Source organism: Palaemon carinicauda, chromosome 14 (assembly GCF_036898095.1).
Source record: "Palaemon carinicauda isolate YSFRI2023 chromosome 14, ASM3689809v2, whole genome shotgun sequence".
Lineage (NCBI taxonomy): Eukaryota > Metazoa > Arthropoda > Malacostraca > Decapoda > Palaemonidae > Palaemon > Palaemon carinicauda.
Window position 1 is genome coordinate 39,281,550 of NC_090738.1, and position 20,205 is coordinate 39,301,754.

General features: G+C 41.9%; 1 protein-coding gene across 1 annotated transcript in view; it reads left to right on the forward strand.

Moving 5' to 3' along the window:
- The first annotated feature begins 6,009 nt into the window (after nucleotides 1–6,009).
- The window catches only part of SMC2 (structural maintenance of chromosomes 2), a 51,197-nt gene continuing 37,001 nt past the window's right edge, over nucleotides 6,010–20,205 (forward strand). The window contains exon 1 of the mRNA XM_068387005.1: nucleotides 6,010–6,155. The gene's annotated coding sequence lies outside the window, so the exon portion shown is untranslated. The remainder of the gene's footprint in view (nucleotides 6,156–20,205) is intronic.

Here is a 20,205-nt window from a genome sequence, read left to right on the forward strand (position 1 = left end):
AAAAGGACTACACAATAGGGAAAGAATTACCCCTGCACTAATTAAATTACACTGGCTGCCGGTAAAAACGAGAATAGAATACAAGCTACTCTTACTAACGTTTAAGATACTGAACCAAAATATCTAAAAGAATGCCTGAACAAACTAGAACTAGAAACAAATGTTAACACAAGACACATGAGTGACAAACATAGGCTATCTGAACCAAGAACAAATAGTAAATTTGGTGAAAGGGCTTTTAGCTGCTGTTCGCCTAGACATTATAATAAACTGCCAACTGAAATGAAGGACCTAAAGGGAGCAATTGAATTTAAGAAGAAACTAAAGACATTACTTTTCACAAGATCATATGATTTGGAAGATGCTACAATCAAAGAATTGTATAAGTTATAATGAAATTGTTTCGTTAGATGATTAATATGGACCCGCCCGAGAAGTAGTTCACTCGACTTCAGTGGAGGGTTGGGTTTAAACCCAAAACAAGTAACAAGTAAGTATCTTCAGTTTTATTGACGACGGTCTCTTTCCTATAGTTACACGCATATACAGACACATCACACACGTGTATATGTATATTAATTATTATTATTACTTGCTAAGTTGCAACCCTAGTTGGAAAAGCAGGATGCTATAAACCCAGGGGCTCCAACGGGGAAAATAGCTCAGTGAGGAAAGGAAACGAAGAAAAATAAAATATTTTAAGAAGAGCAACAACATTAAAATAAATATCTCCTATACAAACTATAAAAACTTTAACAAAACAAGAGGAAGAGAAATAAGATAGAGTAGTGTGCCCGAGTGCACCCTCAAGCAAGAGAACTCTAACCCAAGACAGCGGAAGACCATGGTACAGAGGTTATGGCACTGCCCAAGATTAGAGAACAATGGTTTGATTTTGGAGTGTCCTTCTCCTAGAAAAGTTGCTTACCATAGCTAAAGTCTCTTCTACCCTTACCAAGAGGAAAGTGGCCACTGAACAATTACAGTGCAGTAAGAAAAATTGCTTGGTAATCTCAGTGTTGTCAGGTATATGAGGCAGAGGAGAATATGTAAAGAATAGGCCAGGCTATTCGGTGTGTGTGTGAAGGCAAAGGGAAAATTAACCGTAACCAGAGAGAAGGATCCAATGTACTAACTATCTGGCCAGTCAAAAGACCCCATAACTCTCCAGCGGTAGTATCTCAACGGGTGGCTGGTGCCCAGGCCAACCTACTACTACCTTTGTAAGTACTGTATATAAATAGAAGCATATATACATCATATATGAATATTTATTTATGCATTTATATATATTTATACGCACATATTTATGAAAAGAATAATTATATGAAAAACACTAAGAGACGGAAAAAGAGCAACATGGATACGAGAGCAAACTAAAGTAGATGCTATCCAAACAACACGTAAGAAAAAGAAATAGACATAGGCAGGACACATGAGAATGACAGATAATAGATAAACATTGAAAATATCCGAATTGATCGCTAGGATTACAAGCGAAGCAGGAGAAGGAAGAGAAGACGATAGATTTAAGATGAGAAAATTAACGGGTATAGACGGGCATAGAAAGACCATAAACAGACACCAGTGGATGGACATGTCTGAGACCTTTGTGTGTATATATACAGTATATATATATATATATATATATATATATATATATATATGTGTGTGTGTGTGTGTGTATGTGTATATATATACACACATATACATATATATATATATATATATATATATATATATATATATATATATATATATACATATATGTGTGTGTATATGTGTATATATATATATATATATATATATATATATGTATATGTGTATATATATCTATATATACAGTATATATATATATATATATATATATATATATATATATATATGTGTGTGTGTGTGTGTGTGTATACCAAAGTGCTGATTAATCAAGCGTCTTGGTCTAGCCAATGACCGATGAAATCAAGAACGATAAATAAGTGAGATATAATTTCGAAAGGAGATTTAAATCGCCCTATCAAAAGCAGAATGTTATAAGAAACAAGACGAGGGGCACTCAGTGGAAGAGAATGCCTTCGCCACGCCAAGCTATCTTATTTTGCTCTTCACTCCACTGCTTACTTGTACTTTGATGTATGCAATAAAAGAAAAGATTATATTGCGATTATTTTCATTATAGGTATTTTGATGTACAGTATCCAACATGATTACCAAGTTTGGTCAAAATCGGTATTGTAGTTTTTTTGCGCAAAGTTGCTCGTAAAGAGACAGACACTGGTGAATACATACCCTTTGCCAAATCTTTTATTTTTGGCGACGGCAATAAGGGAATAATACGGTAGAATGAAATGAATCCCAGAGTGTAGAAACAGAAGGAATGATACAGACACCAAGAGAAGAAAGTGGGGATTTCAGATATCCACCAAATCCTTATTCAAAGTGGTAATATAAGTATAAGTGTTGCAAAAATAGATGCTTCTCGAGAGAAGGCGGACGTCTTTTTTTAGCTGATTATTATTATTATTATTATTAATATTATTATTATTATTATTATTGTTGTTGTTATTGATATTATTATTATTGTTATTATAACTAGCTAAGCTACAACCCTAGCTGGAAAAGCAGGATGCTATAAGTCCAAGGGCTCCAACAGGGAAAAATAGCCCAGTGGGGAAACGAAATAAGGAAATAAATAAACGATATAAGAAGTAATGAACAATTAAAATAAAATATTTTAAAAACATTAACAACATTATAACAGATATTTGATATATAAACTATAAAAGAACTTATGTAAGCCTGTTTAACATAAAAACATTCGCTGCGAGTTTGAACTTTTGGAGTTCTATTGATTCAACTACCCGATTAGGATGATCATTCCACAACTTGGTTACAGCTGGAATAAAAACTTCTAGAGTAATGTGTAGTATTAAGCCTCGCGATGGAGGAGGCCAAACTATTAGAATGCTAATGGGTATCAATAAGAATTATGCTTTCTGTACCCATCTGTACCCTTGGTTATCGGTCTCCGGAAGAGTACAGAAACGCGAGCGAAAGCTTAGTGTGGACAAAAATTACCTTGGGAGAATTAAGAGTGGGACCACTAATTAGATTATACAAGACTCAATTACGCCAAGATAGACAAATTATCTAAAATTTAGAACGATATTTCAAATAGTGTGTGGGTTTACGTGGTGTGATATAAAGCCACGATAGGAGATAAGAGTAATGTTTGAGTGTAAATGTTTGGAACTTTAGACACAGATCAAAAGCTTTTTGAGAGGAGGTAGGTTCTGGATACTACACTTTAAATTTCTTTATAGAATGATGATGAATTTTCTGCCGGTTTAAGTAGTCTTTCGTAGATTTTTAAAAGAAGAATTACCAGCAGTAAGACTACGCTAGCCACTGAATCTTTTATCAAGTGGCTGAAAAACCGAGTATTCCATTAAAAGGATGAAAAGAAAAAATCAAACATCACTAATTTAAAGAAATAGGTCCGCTTACCTCTCTGTCTTTGAAGCATTCGTCGGCCATAGACAGAAGATTAATATAATTTTCAGGTAGCCACCCAACCACATCGTTCCACTTTGGAAAAGTTAAAATTTATTTCTTCATTGATATAATATCGATATCTACCATTAATCAACAAGTCTATAACTCAACGAAGCATTTTTTGGACGCCGTATTTTGATAAACAAAATTCTTCGCTGGGAATTAAGCAATTACTCAGTTTATTGCATTGTTTACAAGGGCTTATTAGTCTCACCTGTTTAGGCTGCGTCTTATGAGATTTTAGTTTCAATGAATCTTTACACAAAAAAGTTTTATCAGACTTTTTGGTGACCTGTAAATCTGTTCGAGCTTTGTTCGAACCCGCTCAGAGCTATCACGATTAAACGGTAATTTTGTAATGTGTTTATATAACTATTCTAACGGTACTAAGGACAAGAGATTCAATTACCCTCTCGGGAGTAATTCTATGGGTACATAATGCTATTGAATTATTTGAAATTGATATGGATTTTTAAGAGCTGAGCTATGACCGTGTCACACTCGTTGCTCGGACATAGACATTCACAATTCGAAACGTTTCTCCGTCCGAGGGAAGGATAAATTAATTCTTTGAAAAAGAGAATAAAAAAAGAGACCGTATTTTTCAGCAGGAAAAACTCTGCCTTATATTTCACCGAACGAAAATCGGGAAACAAAATATATAAATCGGGAAGCCGAGCAATGACACGAGCGAGTATTGTGAACTTGTGACTGCAAGATCTTGTGCACGACTGCGAGTCTGCGACGGCGACTCGGCGAGTGACGAGTCCAGTGTTGTCACTGTTAGATGGGTTAGTCTAAGAATCCCCAAAAGTCATGATAAAAAATCCCCAAAACCAACCAAAAATCCCCATTTCCACAAATATATTTTCTTCTGATCACGTAGGCTTTACCAATATGGAAATTAATCACTAGTCTTCATATAAGCGCAAGTAAACTAATTGCAACAATATAAAGGTTTGCTCATCATTGTTTCTTCTTCGTAGAAATATAGATAGAATAGCCCAATTAGACACTCAAAATCCCCAAATCTAGGGATAAATCCCCATATCTGGCAACATTGATTGCGCCGTGCGACGTCGATTGCGTTTACGCTGAAGTTCCAAGCGAATCATCTCATGTGCTAGCTGTATCGCGCAGTCGTGCAAAAAAAAAGAAAAGAAAAGAAAAATCATGCACGACAGGTATACGAAGTGTATAGGAAACACCATGTGGTATTGTTTTACATATGCTTACAGAATATCACGATTAATGGTATAATTAAATCCCGGTTTAGTATGAATTGGAATCAATACCTAACTTTGCTTAAACTTTTGACTACAATGGCAATATTTTGAGCCTAAAATATTGCTTTTCTATGGTAGATATCACAGCTACCGCGATGATAATAGTTGATAAATTATTCAACTTTCTTTGATACGAACATAGAGAATACGAAAGTTATACACAGTTTTTAAAATTATTGCCACTCAAATCTACCACTAATTTATGAAACACTCGATATGTACAATGCAATGACACAGAATTTCCATAAATGGAGAAGTTATATGAAATTAATTTTCTAGGTAGTAGGTTGGCCAAGGCAACAGCCACCTGTTAAGATACTACCGCTAGAGAGTTATAGGGTCCTTTGATTGGCCAGACAGTACCACATTGGATCCCTTTCTCTGGTTACGGCTCATCTTTGTTGACACATACGTAGAATAGTTTGGCCTATTCTTTACACATTCTCCTCTTTCCTCATACAGGCGACAACACTGAAATTACCAAACAATTCTTCTTCTCTCATATTAATTACTGAACTGTAATTGTTCAGTGGCTACTTTCCTCTTGGTAAAGGTAGAAAAGACGCTCCAAAATCAAACCATTGGTCTGTAGTCTTGGGTAGTGCCATGGCCTTTGTACCATGGTCTTCCACTGTCTTGGGTTAGAGTTCTCTTGGGCACAATATTCTATTTTATTTCACGTCCTCTTGTTTTTATTTTTTATATATTATGTATAAAAATCTAATTTAATATTGTTACTGTTTTAAAATATTTTATTTTGATTGTTCATTACTTCTTTTGTAGTTTACTTGCTTCCTTTCCTCACTGAGCTATTTTTCCTTGTTGGAGTATTGGCCTAATAGCATCTTGCTTTTCTAATTAGGATTGTATTTATCTTTTGATAATAATAATAATAATAATAATAATAATAATAATAATAATAATAATAATAATAATAATAATAATAATAATGATGAAAATAATGATTAGTATAGTTAGTGCTGAAATCAACAAAGTCCGTTTTCTTTCTTGCAATGTTTACGTTTAGTTTAGTACACGAGCTCAAGAAAGAAACTAAAATATATTTTTAAGAATTTCGTAACCATGTTGAAAACGATGTAAAATAATATAAAAATATGCTATTTATATATACATGTATATGTAATAATGTAAATAATATTGTAAACTTTTACCAGTAATCACCAAATTATTTTCAAATAAATGCAAATTATCTACTGTCAGAAGCAAATTTGGCGGCAACGATTTTCGCCTGTGTTCAAATTGTTCAATTGACGTCCGTCCACCCAATTTAAGGAGTGTTATCAATTATATTTAAAGGTAATTATGGTTATTGAGTTATTATAGATTAGGTAAAGTTACTAATTTAAAGACCGTAATGTCAAAACACTGGTAATTTGGTCTATATTGTTGAAACCTCTCATTTCAAAATTGCTTACCGTAGGGCATGACTTCCTCATACGATATGCTATAGTAATTTATCTTGACTAGCCTATACCATGCAGTAGGTAATATTATTTAACTGTTAGTTTCTGCCTCTTTAATTATTTTTTAGGGTGAATGTATAATAGCGGCCACCTGTATGTATGGTGACGGCTGACTAAGAATACGACAATGTAAGGGGGGGTCGCAGGGGTGCATTAGCCCCCTCCATGTTAGTTAAGTAGGTAAGGACACAGCTTGCAGGTTAGGTTAGGGGGGGAATTCTGGGTTAGTTGGTGTCCATTTTTATGCACGCTGCTGAACTGGCCGCTCATATACTATAATCATTTATTTCCTTGTTTCCTTTCCTCACTGGGCCATTTTTCCTGTTGGAGCCCTTGGGCTTATAGCATCTTGCCTTTCTAACTAGGGTTGTAGCTTGGTTAGTAATAAAAATAAAAGGTATGTCATTCCCTGTAGGCTAGAGGAATCAACAAACACTGCTGCCTGGTTTTCAGGTATTTTAAAATCAAGCTGTATAATTTTCACTCGTTCTTTGTTCTCTCATCTACTCTATGAAAGCAAGTCCCACAGTTTTTTTGACTATTGCTTGATTATGGTTGTAGTTAACTAATTTACAGAGCTGGTTACGGTACACAGTACAGTACAGTATATACAAATTATGTATTTGATTGGTGAGTACAGTAAAATTTTTGCCAAGATATTTAAACATAATTCATACTGCTCAATAACAATTTCAAATTTGCTGGTCTGATGCATGATTTAGAAACCAAAGATTTGGGAGTCAGAAGACATCAATTTTCAAGAAAGTAAGTATATCGTAAAGTTTTCTGGTGATATTGTTTCACTGTAGCCCACGGCAGGGTCATTAGCCCCCTCGGTTATAAGGAAAGAGCATCATAGGTGAAGTTACGTTGTTGCACGTTATATTGGGACATATTTCTGTTTTCTCATTATAACAAAAGACAGTATGTTTAGTCATGGATGCTGTTTGCAGTCTTAATAAAAGTACAGTAACTAGAGTGGTCGGTGGGTGGTCAAATCACATGGTGTCATAGGTAGGGTTAGGGACCACGTTAAGTTGGGACATGTTTCGTAAAATTTTTATGTATACTAGGCATGCAGTTAATTGTAATAGTCAGGCCTTTTCCATCAGGAGGCACAATACTACACAGTATTCTAGAATTTTCAATATTAAACTTACCCGATAATCATGTAGCTGTCAACTCCGTTGCCCGACAGAATTCTATGGAGGGATACGCCAGCTATCACAATACTAGAAGGGGGTGTAATTACCAGCGCCACCTGTGGCCAGGTACTCAAGTACTTCTTGTTGACACCTCCTCAATTATTCCTCTGTCGTGCTTCCGGCAAGACGTTCTGGGATACGCTTATGTTCTTGGAGTATTTTCACGACTTTGGTGAAGTATTTCTCTTTGATTTCGGCTGTCGCTTTACTGGAAACTTCTATATTAGCTTAGTTAGCTTTTGGAATTAATTTGATTAATTATGGTGACGAGAGAGTATGAACTCTCGTTCACCTTTCAATGGCCGACCCTTCCCTTAGACGGAAGTGTTGGTGTCTAAGAGAGTATAGACTCTCTTTCTTAATTTTGCTTAACAAAAGTTATAGATTTATTTTATATCTCTCCGCCTCTTATAGGCCTCTTCGATTAACTTCCTTTTATTATAAACTCATTAAAATTAATTTTTATATTTGTTTATATTCGACCTTCCTAATAGTAGGCGGTCTTTTACCGAAGTTAATAAACTTTGAGCCCGTCATTTCGGTTTTACCTGTTAACATATTATGCTATTTCCACCACAGAGTTTGAAAGATTTTCTTTGACAGTCTCGTACTGTTTTCAAAGTTGAACTAACGTTTTGTTTTGTCTCTGCAGTTGTTGACGTTCAGAACGTTCAACTTGCACTCTATCGTTACGATAGAGAAAGAATGTTCACGGTTTCACGTTGCAGTAAGAGTAACCGTGTCTAGCGTTTTGTTCTTTCTTTCTTAACTTAATGGTTTTGATCCTAATAAAGGAACTTTTCAGTTTTTTCCTTTAACAATAATATGTTTTAACGATATATATGATTGGGCTCTTCTCTCAGGTTCTAAGTCAAGAGAGAGAGAGAGAGAGAGAGATAGAGACGGAGGGAGAAAGAGGATAAACGTTTCATTCAAGCCTGCCAGGCGTACGAGTAACGTCGTTATCGTTTTTGCTCTTCTCCCTAGTCTCTTTAGGGGAAGAAACTAAACGTTTCTAGAGTGATCTAGTGTTTAGTCTCTTTCCAACCACTGAATTATCTTTCATTAGATTTTTCTGTTACATTGTAATTCTGTTTTCGCAATTACTAACTTTGAGAAAGGATAGAATTGCGTATTTCAGGTACAAACCACTTAAAGTTTCGAGTTCAGTGAAATAAGTGCAAACAGAAATCAAAGTGATAAGTGATTAGTGCGTGAGGGTACTTTTGTGCGCGCCAGTCGTCCTCCCAGTCCGGGACCTCTTGCAAGCTCCCAAGCCCAGGGGAGAAGCAATGTCGAAGGGCATAAGGGTTCAGCAGGCCTTGATCGGCGCACAGAAGTATTCTCGGTGGTTGTGGGCGTGTCTTACCGAGACCGTCACTCCCACCCGCAGACGATTGAGCCCTTATTTTGCTCGTCTGCAGAAGAGATTAGGGGAGAAAATAAAGGCAGAGTAACGCTGGTCTCAGGTCTCATGACCTCTTAAACGTTAAGTCCAGACCTATGCCAGACGTACGAAGTTAAAGTTCACAACCCGAATGCAGTCATTGGGTTAGCTCTGACTCTCCTCAGTCATTAGTTGATTACACTCCGCCTAAGAGGAGTAAGGTTCTGCCACAACAGATCTCTGCTGTTAAGGCTTTACCTCAGCAGAACTTAGTGTCTGCCGACCCCAAGTTAACTCTACTGCAGTCCATACAGTCACAACTTTCGGTCTTGATGCGTGAGTGTCGGGCTGAGAGTGTTGCGCCTCCGCCTCCGCCTACACTCCCCCCCGCCTATGATCGCTCCGCCTGATCACAGTACCTCCTGCCAGGCGTACGATGTTGTGAACTCTACTACAGTCCATGCAAGCACAGCTTTCGGACTTGATGCGTGAGTGTCGGGCTGAGAGTGTTGCTCCTCCGCCTCCGCCTACACTCCCTCCACCTACACTCACTCCGCCTGATCACAGTACCATCTGCCAGGCGTACGATGTTGTGGACTCTACTACAGTCCATGCAAGCACAGCTTTCGGACTTGATGCGTGAGTGTCGGGCTGAGAGTGTTGCTCCTCCGCCTCCGCCTACACTCCCTCCACCTACACTCGCTCCGCCTGATCGCAGTACCACCTGCCAGCAGTTCCACCTGCCAGGCGTACGATGTTGAGCCACGTGCTGAGTTTGCTGTTCCCTGTGGTGTTCAGCCTCCGCCTTCCTTAAGGCAACCTTTACATTGGGATCAGGAGGATTATACCTCTCTTCCTCCGCCTCCACTTGCTGCTCCACCAGTGATGCATCACTCGGTTGAGGTACAACAACCTCTCCCGTCCATGAGTCAGTCTCCTCAGCTCTTGCTGCAGCGAGCTCAACCCTCCACAAGGCAAGCACCACAACACCTTAGCCTTGCGCCTCAGGAGCCTCAGCTTGCGAGACATTTACCTTGTTCTGCGCAGCCTCTTCCTCATCGCGCTCCGCTCACACCACAGGAACTGGAACTTGCTACTCCGCTTCCGCCAACCGCTCAGCAAGCGCAACCCTTGGGTTCAACCACTCATACTAGGAGTCAGCCTCCTCCACCCATGCGCCTTCCTTCTGCTTGTCTTTTATTCAGCCTTTGCAGACTGAGCCTCAGGTGTTCCCTCATCGGAGTCTTGAAGAGGAAACCACAACTATTGTTGTTCCAGCTCGTTCTGACTCTGCTGTTCAGCATACCTTACCTCCATTTTCATACCATGGTTTAAACCCCATGCAAGCATGCATAAAGCACTCTAGCACTGGTCATGGAATTTCTGAGAAATGTTAAACGCCATGCACACGCTCTGCTTTCCTTACAGCAGGCTCTGCTTACAGCAGGCTCTGCTTACTACATGCTCAGCATTCAGCATGCTCTGCATTCAGCATGCTCTGCATACAACATGCTCTGCATACAGCATGCTCTGCATTCAGCATGCTCTGCATACAACATGCTCTACATACAGCATGCTCTGCATACAGCATACTCTGCATACATCATGCTCTGCATACCTTACCGCATGCTTCTCAACACATCTTGGGTTGTTGCCAACTCACTAGACTGTCAAGCAGTTTCATAACGTTGCCTTCTAGTCTGCTGCTTTTGCACCAGTGAACCCTCACTCAGAGAACTTAGCTTTTCTAGGATAAGGTCCCTGTAGATGAGAAAGTTCTTTTCTCCCTCCTTCTGATATTCCCTTGAGGACTCTGTCATTTGGAGGGAGCCTTTAGCTGCATAACCTCTTATGGACTTTTATTTAAGCATAACATGCTTACAGGGAAGGTAATGGTTCCACTTCAGCCGCTAATCCCGTCTGTTACCACACCTGCTCCCATAGACCTTGAGCTGTGTTGCATGACATGCAGTCCAAGCTTAGTCCTTGTTAGAGGATTTTTTGTTTACGGAGTCAATGTGTCACGGGGAAGACGTTCAACAACCAACAGAAGGGACTTGTTGTGACGCAGTGCGGCAACCTCAGCAACCCGTTAAGGAGTTGTCTGTACGACCCAGACAGTCTAGACAGATTCGGGTTGTCACTGTACTTCCTCGCTTGCCCATGATTGACAGTTTATAGACTGTGCAGCAGTATCATGATCTTGTGTCCGGCTCCGTCAGACGACTGGCTTTTAAGAGCTCCCACAAGTCGTCGCTGTCTGGAGATTTTCAAATGGACTATGGATCTGACCAAGGAACTGGGCCTCCTGGTCAATTTTGAGGAGTCTCAGCTCGTTCCATCCCAGACCATTGTCTCCTTGGGTATGGATCTTCAGAGTCGAGCTTTTCGGACTTGTCCGTCGGCCCCAAGGATCTTCCAAGCCCTAGAATGCATCCAGAGCATGCTGAGAAGGAACCGATGCTTAGTCAGGCAGTGGATGAGTCTAACAGGGACACTTTCATCGCTGGCCCTGTTCATCGAGTTAGGGAGACTCCACCTCCGCCCCCTTCAGTATCATCTAGCTGCTCACTGGATAAAGGACATGACGCTAGAGACGGGCTCAGTTCCTGTTTCCGAAGAGATGAGGTCTACTCTAACGTGGTGGAAGAACAGCATTCTTCTCAAGGAAGGTCTACCATTGGCTGTTCAGACCCCCGACCACCGTCTCTTCTCGGACGCATCGGACACGGGCTGGGGTGCGACACTGGACGGACAGGAATGCTCGGGAACATGGAATCAGGAGCAAAGGACACTTCACATCTATTGCAAGGAGTTGTTGGCAGTTCATCTGGCCTTGATAAACTTCAAGTCCCTCCAGCTTAACAAGGTGGTGGAGGTGAACTCCGACTACACCACAGCCTTGGCTTACATCTCCAAGCAGGGAGGGACTCATTCGAGGAAGTTGTTCGAGATCGCAAGGGACCTCCTCATTTGGTCAAAAGATCGAAAGCTCACGCTGGTAACGAGGCTCATTCAGGGCGATATGAATGTCATGGCAGATCGCCTCAGCCGGAAGGGTCAGGTCTTCCCCACAGAGTGGACCCTTCACAAGAATGTTTGCAGCAGACTTTGGGCCCTGTGGGGTCAGCCAACCATAGATCTATTCGCTACCTCGATGACCAAGAGGCTCCTCTTGTATTGTTCTCCGATTCCAGACCCAGCAGCAGTTCGCGTGGATGCCTTTCTGCTGGATTGGTCCCATCTCGACCTGTATGCATTCCCGCCGTTCAAGATTGTCAACACGGTACTTCAGGAGTTCGCCTCTCACAAAGGGACACGGCTGACGTTGGTTGCTCCCCTCTGGCCCGCGAGAGAATGGTTCACCGAGGTACTGCAATGGCTGGTCGACGTTCCCAGGACTCTTCCTCCTAGAGTGGACCTTCTGCGTCAACCTCACGTAAAGAAGGTACACCCAAACCTCCACGCTCTTCGTCTGACTGCCTTCAGACTATCGAAAGACTCTCTAGAGCTAGAGGCTTTTCGAAGGAGGCAGCCAGAGCGATTGCCAGAGCAAGGACGACATCCACTCTCAGAGTCTATCAGTCTTAATGGGAAGTCTTCCGAAGCTGGTGCAAGGCCAATGCAGTTTCCTCAACCAGTACCACTGTAACCCAGATTGCTGACTTCCTGTTACATCTAAGGAACGTAAGATCCCTATCAGCTCCTACGATCAAGGGTTACAGAAGTATGTTGGCAGCGGTTTTCCGCCACAGAGGCTTGGATCTTTCCTCCAACAAAGATCTACAGGACCTCCTTAGGTCTTTTGAGACCTCAAAGGAACGTCGGTTGTCCATTCCAGGCTGGAATCTAGACGTGGTCCTAAGGTTCCTAATGTCTTCAGGATTTGAACCGCTCCAATCAGCCTCTTTTAAGGACCTCACATTAAAAACTCTTTTCCTCGTGTGCTTAGCAACAGGTAAAAGAGTAAGTGAGATCCACGCCTTCAGCAGGAACATAGGTTTCACATCTGAAACGGCTACATGTTCCTTGCAGCTCGGTTTTTTGGCTAAAAACGAGCTTCCTTCCCGTCCTTGGCCTAAGTCGTTCGAGATCCCAAGCCTGTCCAACATGGTGGGGAACGAACTGGAGAGAGTACTTTGCCCAGTTAGAGCTCTTAAGTACTATCTAAGAAGGTCAAAACCATTACGAGGACAATCAGAAGCCTTATGGTGTGCTATCAAGAAGCCTTCTCTACCAATGTCTAAGAACTCAGTTTCTTACTACATCAGGCTTCTGATTAGAGAAGCAAATTCTCATCTGAAGGAAGAAGACCTTGCTTTGCTGAAGGTAAGGACACATGAAGTGAGAGCTGTGGCTACTTCAGTGGCCTTCAAACAGAACCGTTCTCTGCAGAGTGTTATGGATGCAACCTATTGGAGAAGCAAGTCAGTGTTCGCATCATTCTATCTCAAAGATGTCCAGTCTCTTTACGAGTACTGCTACACCCTGGGTCCATTCGTAGCAACGAATGCAGTAGTAGGCGAGGGCTCAGCCACTACATTCCCATAATCCCATAACTTTTTAACCTTTCTCTTGAATACTTTTTATGGGTTGTACGGTCGGCTAAGAAGCCTTCCACATCCTTGTTGATTTGGCGGGTGGTCAATTCTTTCTTGAGAAGCGCCAAGATTAAAGGTTGTGATGAGGTCCTTTAGTATGGGTTGCAGCCCTGTATACTTTAGCACCTTTGAGTTGATTCAGCCTCCCAAGAGGAACGCTGCGCTCAGTAAGGAAGACGATCTTATTAAAGGCAGAGTAACGGTTCAAGTCGACTTCCTTACCAGGTACTTATTATTTCATTGTTATTGTGGATAACTGATTATATGAAATACGGGATACTTAGCTATCCTTTAGTCTTGTACACTGGTTTTTCACCCACCCCCCTGGGTGTGAATCAGCTACATGATTATCGGGTAAGTTTAATATTGAAAAATGTTATTTTTATTAATAAAATAAATTTTTGAATATACTTACCCGATAATCATGATTTAATCGACCCTCCCTTCCTCCCCATAGAGAACCAGTGGACCGAGGAATAATTGAGGAGGTGTCAACAAGAAGTACTTGAGTACCTGGCCACAGGTGGCGCTGGTAATTACACCCCCTTCTAGTATTGTGATAGCTGGCGTATCCCTCCATAGAATTCTGTCGGGCAACGGAGTTGACAGCTACATGATTATCGGGTAAGTATATTCAAAAATTTATTTTATTAATAAAAATAACATGTTTTATTCCAGGTGTGACCAAGTTGTGAAATGATCTTCCTAATTGGGTAGTTGAATCATTAGAACTTTAAAAGTTCAAACTTGCAGCAAATGTTTCTATGTTGAACAGGCTTACATAAGTCCTTTTATAGTTAATATATCAAATATCTGTGTTAATTTTGTTAATGTTTTTAGAATATTTTATTCTAATTTTTCATTACTTCTTATATCATTTATTTATTTCCTTATTTCGTTTTCTCACTGGGCTATTTTTCCCTGTTGGAGCCCTTGGGCTTATAGCATCTTGCTTTTCCAACTATGGTTGTAGCTTAGCTAGTAATAATAATATTGATACTATAAAGATAAAGGACTGCTAATTATAGAAATAAAAGATATTACAGGTACCTGTACTTGAAATTGGTTGGCACAAAAAAAGACAACCCATGCCTCGAATAATTAAATATAGTTTAAGACTTAACTAAAACAGAAGAAGTTAATAAAGCACATATTGACTGTTCCATTCTAAACAAGTTAAATTATCTGAAACTGGTTTTTTCAATATTAAACTTACCCGATAATCATGTAGCCGATAATCATGTAGCTGTCAACTCCGTTGCCCGACAGAATTCTACGGGAGGGATACGCCAGCTATCACTATACTAGAAGGGGGTGTACTCACAAGCGCCACCTGTGGCCAGGTACTACAGTACTTGTTGTTGACGCCACCTCACTTTTTCCTCTGTCGTGCTTCCGGCAAGACGTTCTTGGATACGCTTATGATTTTGGAGTATTGTTCACGGTTTGGTGAAGTATTTCTCTAAAATTTGCAGCTATTCGCTATACTGGAAACTTCTATATTAGCTTAGTTAGCTTTTGGAATTAATTTGATTAATTATGGTGACGAAGAGAGTATGAACTCTCTTTCACCTTTAAATGGCCGACCCTTCCCTTAGACGGAAGTGTTGGTGTCTAAGAGAGTATAGACTCTCTTTCTTAATTTTGCTTAACAAAAGTTATAGATTTATTTTATATCTCTCCGCCTCTTATAGGCCTCTTCGATTAACTTCCTTTTATTATAAACTTATTAAAATTAATTTTTATATTTGTTTATATTCGACCTTCCTAATAGTAGGCGGTCTTTTCTTGGTACCGAAGTTAATTAACATTGAGCCCGTCATTTCGGTTTTACCTGTTAACATATTATGCTATTTTAATGTCTTTGAAAGAATTTCTTTGATAGTCTCGTACTGTTTTCAAAGTTGAACTAACGTTTTGTTTTGTCTCTGCAGTTGTTGACGTTCAGAACGTTCAACTTGCGCTCTATCGTTACGATAGAGAAAGAATTTTCACGGTTTCACGTTGCAGTAAGAGTAACCGTGTCTAGCGTTTTGTTCATTCTTTCTTAACTTAATGGTTTTAATCCTAATAAAGGAACTTTTCATTTTGGGAAATATTTCAGTTTTTTCCTTTAACAATAATATGTTTTAACGATATATATGATTGGGCTCTTCTCTCAGGTTCTAAGTCAAGAGAGAGAGAGAGATAGAGACGGAGGGAGAAAGAGGAGGATAAACGTTTCATTCAAACGAGTAACGTTGTTATCGTTTTTGCTCTTCTCCCTAGTCTCTTTAGGGGAAGAAGGTAAACGTTTCTAGAGTGATCTAGTGTTTAGTCTCTTTCCAGCCACTGAATTATTTATCTTTCATTAGATTTTTCTGTTACATTGTAATTCTGTTTTCGCAATTACTAACTTTTGAGAAAGGATAGAATTGCGTGTTTCAGGTACAAACCACTTAAAGTTTCGAGTTCAGTGAAATAAGTGCAAACAGAAAATCAAAGTGATAAGTGATTAGCGCAAAGTGTGTCAGTGTTGTGGGTGAGGGTACTTCTGTGCGCGCCAGTCGTCCTCCCAGTCCGGGACCTCTTGCAAGCTCCCAAGCCCAGGGGAGAAGCAATGTCGAAGGGCAAAAGGGTTCAGCAGGCCTTGATCGGCGCACAGAAGTATCCTCGGTGGTTGCGGGCGTGTCTTACCGAGACCGTCACTCCCACCCGCAGACGATTGAGCCCTTATTTTGCTCGTCTGCAGAAGAAATTTAGGGGAGAAAACGCTGGTCTCAGGTCTCAAGACCTCTTAAACGTAAAGTCCAGACCTATGCCAGACGTACGAAGTTAGAGTTCAACAACCCGGATGCAGTCATTGGGTTAGCTCTGACTCTCCTCAGTCATCAGTTGAATGCACTCCGCCTAAGAGGAGTAAGGTTCTGCCGCAACAGATCTCTGCTGTTAAGGCTTTACCTCAGCAGACCTTAGTGTCTGCCGACCCCAAGTTGACTCTACTGCAGTCCATGCAGTCACAACTTTCGGTCTTGATGCGTGAGTGTCGGGCTGAGAAGGTTGCGCCTCCGCCTGCGCTCGCTCCGCCTGCGCTCCCTCCGCCTGCGCTCCCTCCGCCTGCGCTCGCTCCGCCTGACCGCAGTACCGCCTGCCAGGCGTACGATGTTGAGCCACGTTATGAGTTTACTGATCCCAGTGGTGTGCAGCTCCCTCCGCCTTCCTTAAGGCAACCTCAGCAATGGGAACAGGAGGCTTATACCTCTCTTCCTCCGCTTCCACTTGCTGTTCCACCAGTGAGGCAACACTCGCTTGAGGTACAACAACCTCTCCCATCCATGAGTCAGTCTCCTCAGCTCTCGCTGCAGCGAGCTCAACCCTCCTCAAGGCAAGCACCTCAACACCTTAGCCTTGCGCCTCAGGAGCCTCAACTTGCGAGACTTTTACTGCGTTCTGCGCAGCCACTACCTTTTCGCTCTCAGCTCACACCGCAGGAACCTCAACTCGTTCCTCAGGAACTTGCTACTGTGCATCCGCCAACCACTCAGCAAGCGCAACCCTTGAGTTCAGCCACTCATGCCAGGAGTCAGCCTCCTCCACCCATGTGCCTACCTTCTGCTACTTCCTTTGATCAGCCTTTGCAGACTGAGCCTCAGGTGTTCCCTCAACAGAGTCTTGAAGAGGAAACCACAACTATTGTTGTTCCAGCTCGTTCTGACTCTGCTGTTCAGCATACCTTACCTCCATTTTCAAACATTATGATAATGGAGGTTATTTGTATTACTTATAAAAATATATTTGTATTCCTTGCAATATATTTTTAACAATATCGCAAAATATGGCAAAAATATGAATCATGAGTTATGAATGTAAGGTAAATATTATGTTGATATTTAAACCCCATGCAAGCATGCATAAAGCACTCTAGCACTGGTCATGGAATTTCTGAGAAATGTTAAACGCCATGCACACGCTCTGCTTACCTTACAGCATGCTCTACATACAGCATGCTCTGCTTACAGCATGCTCTGCATACAACATGCTCTGCATACAGCATGCTCTGCATTCAGCATGCTCTGCATACAACATGCTCTACATACAGCATGCTCTGCATACAGCATGCTCTGCATACAACATGCTCTGCATACAGCATGCTCTGCATTCAGCATGCTCTGCATACAACATGCTCTGCATACAGCATGCTCTGCATTCAGCATGCTCTGCATACAACATGCTCTACATACAGCATGCTCTGCATACAGCATACTCTGCATACAACATGCTCTGCATACCTTACCGCATGCTTCTCAGTCACACATCTTTGGTTGTTGCCAACTCACTAGACTGTCAAGCAGTTTCATAACGTTGCCTTCTAGTCTGCTGCTTTTGCACCAGTGAAACCCTCACTGAGAGAACTTAGCTTTTCTAGGATATGGTCCCTGTAGATGAGAAAGTTCTTTTCTCCCTCCTTCTGATATTCCCTTGAGGACTCTGTCATTTGGAGGGAGCCTTTAGCTGCGTAGCCTCCTATGGACTTTTATTTAAGCATAACATGCTTCCAGGGAAGGTAATGGTTCCACTTCAGTCGCTAATCCCGTCTGTTACCACACCTGCTCCCATAGACCTTGAGCTGTGTTGCAAGACATGCAGTCCAAGCTTAGTCCTTGTTAGAGGATTTTTTTGTTTACGGAGTCAATGTGTCACGGGGAAGACGTTCAACAACCAGCAGAAGTGACTTGTTGTGACGCAGTGCGGCAACCTCAGCAACCCGATAAGGAGTTGTCTGTACGACCCAGACAGTCTAGACAGATTCGGGTTGTCACTGTACTTCCTCGCTTGCCCATGGTTGACAGTTCACAGACTGTGCAGCAGTACCATGATCTTGTGTCCGGCTCCGTCAGACGACTGGCTTTTAAGAGCTCCCACAAGTCGTCGCTGTCTGGAGATTTTCAAATGGACTATGGATCTGACCAAGGAACTGGGCCTCCTGGTCAATTTTGAGGAGTCTCAGCTCGTTCCATCCCAGACCATTGTCTCCTTGGGTATGGATCTTCAGAGTCGAGCTTTTCGGGCTTTTCCGTCGGCCCCAAGGATCTTCCAAGCCCTAGAATGCATCCAGAGCATGCTGAGAAGGAACCGATGCTCAGTCAGGTAGTGGATGAGTCTAACAGGGACACTTTCATCGCTGGCCCTGTTCATCGTGTTAGGGAGACTCCACCTCCCCCCCCTTCAGTATCATCTAGCTGCTCACTGGATAAAGGACATGACGCTAGAGACGGTCTCAGTTCCTGTTCCCGAAGAGAGGAGGTCTTCTCTCGCGTGGTGTAAGAACAGCTTTCTTCTCAAGGAAGTCTACCTTTGGCTGTTCAGAAACACGACCGCCGTCTCCTCTCGGACGCATCAGACACGGGCTGGGGTGCGACTTTGGACGGACAAGAATGCTTGGGAACATGGAATCAGGAGCAAAGGACACTTCACATCAATTGCAAGGAGTTGTTGGCGGTTATTCTGGCCTTGATAAACTTCAAGTCCCTCCAGCTTAACAAAGTGGTGGAGGTGGACTCTGACAACACCACAGCCCTGGCTTACATCTTCAAGCAGGGAGGGACTCTTTCGTGGAAGTTGTTCTAGATCGCAAGGGACCTACTCATCTGGTCTAAAGATCGAAAGCTAACTGGTAACGAGGTTCATTCAGGGCGGTATGAATGTCATGGCAGATCACCTCAGCCGGAAGGGTCAGGTCATCCCCACAGAGTGGACCCTTCTCAAGAATGTTTGCAGCAGACTTTGGGCCCTGTGGGGTCAGCCAACCATAGATCTGTTCGCTACCTCGATAACCTAGAGACTCCTGTTGTATTGTTCTCCGATTCCAGACCCAGCAGCAGTTCACGTGGATGCTTTTCTGCTGGATTGGTTCCATCTCGACCTGTATGCATTCCCGCCGTTCAAGATTGTCAACAGGGTACTTCAGAAGTTCTCCTCTCACAAAGGGACACGGCTGACGTTGGTTGGCTCCGCTCTGGCCCGCGAGAGAATGGTTCTTAGAGGTACTGCAATGGCTGGTCGACATTCCCAGGACTCTTCCTCTAGGAGTGAACCTTCTAAGTCTACCTCACGTAAAGAAGGTACACCCAATCCTCCACGCTCTTCGTCTGACTGCCTTCAGACTTTCGAAAGACTCAAGAGCTAGGGGCTTTTCGAAGGAGGCAGCCAGAGCGATTGCCAAAGCAAGGAGAACATCCACTCTCAGAATCTATCAGTCTCAAGGGGAAGTCTTCCGTAGCTGGTACAAGACCAATGCAGTTTCCTCAACCAGTACCACTGTAACCCAGATTGCTGACTTCCTGTTATATCTAAGGAAAGTAAGATCCCTTTCAGCTCCTACGATCAAGGGTTACAGAAGTATGTTGGCAGCGGTTTTCCGCCACAGAGGCTTGGATCTTTCCACCAACAAAGATCTACAGGACCTCCCTAGGTCTTTTGAGACCTCAAAGGAACGTCGGTTGTCCACTCCAGGCTGGAATCTAGACGTGGTCCTAAGGTTCCTTATGTCATCAAGATTTGAACCTCTCCAATCAGCCTCTTTTTAGGACCTCACATTAAAAACTCTTTTCCTCGTGTGCTTGACAACAGCTAAAAGAGTAAGTGAGATCCACGCCTTCAGCAGGATCATTGTTTTCACATCTGAAACGGCTACATGTTCCTTGCAGCTCG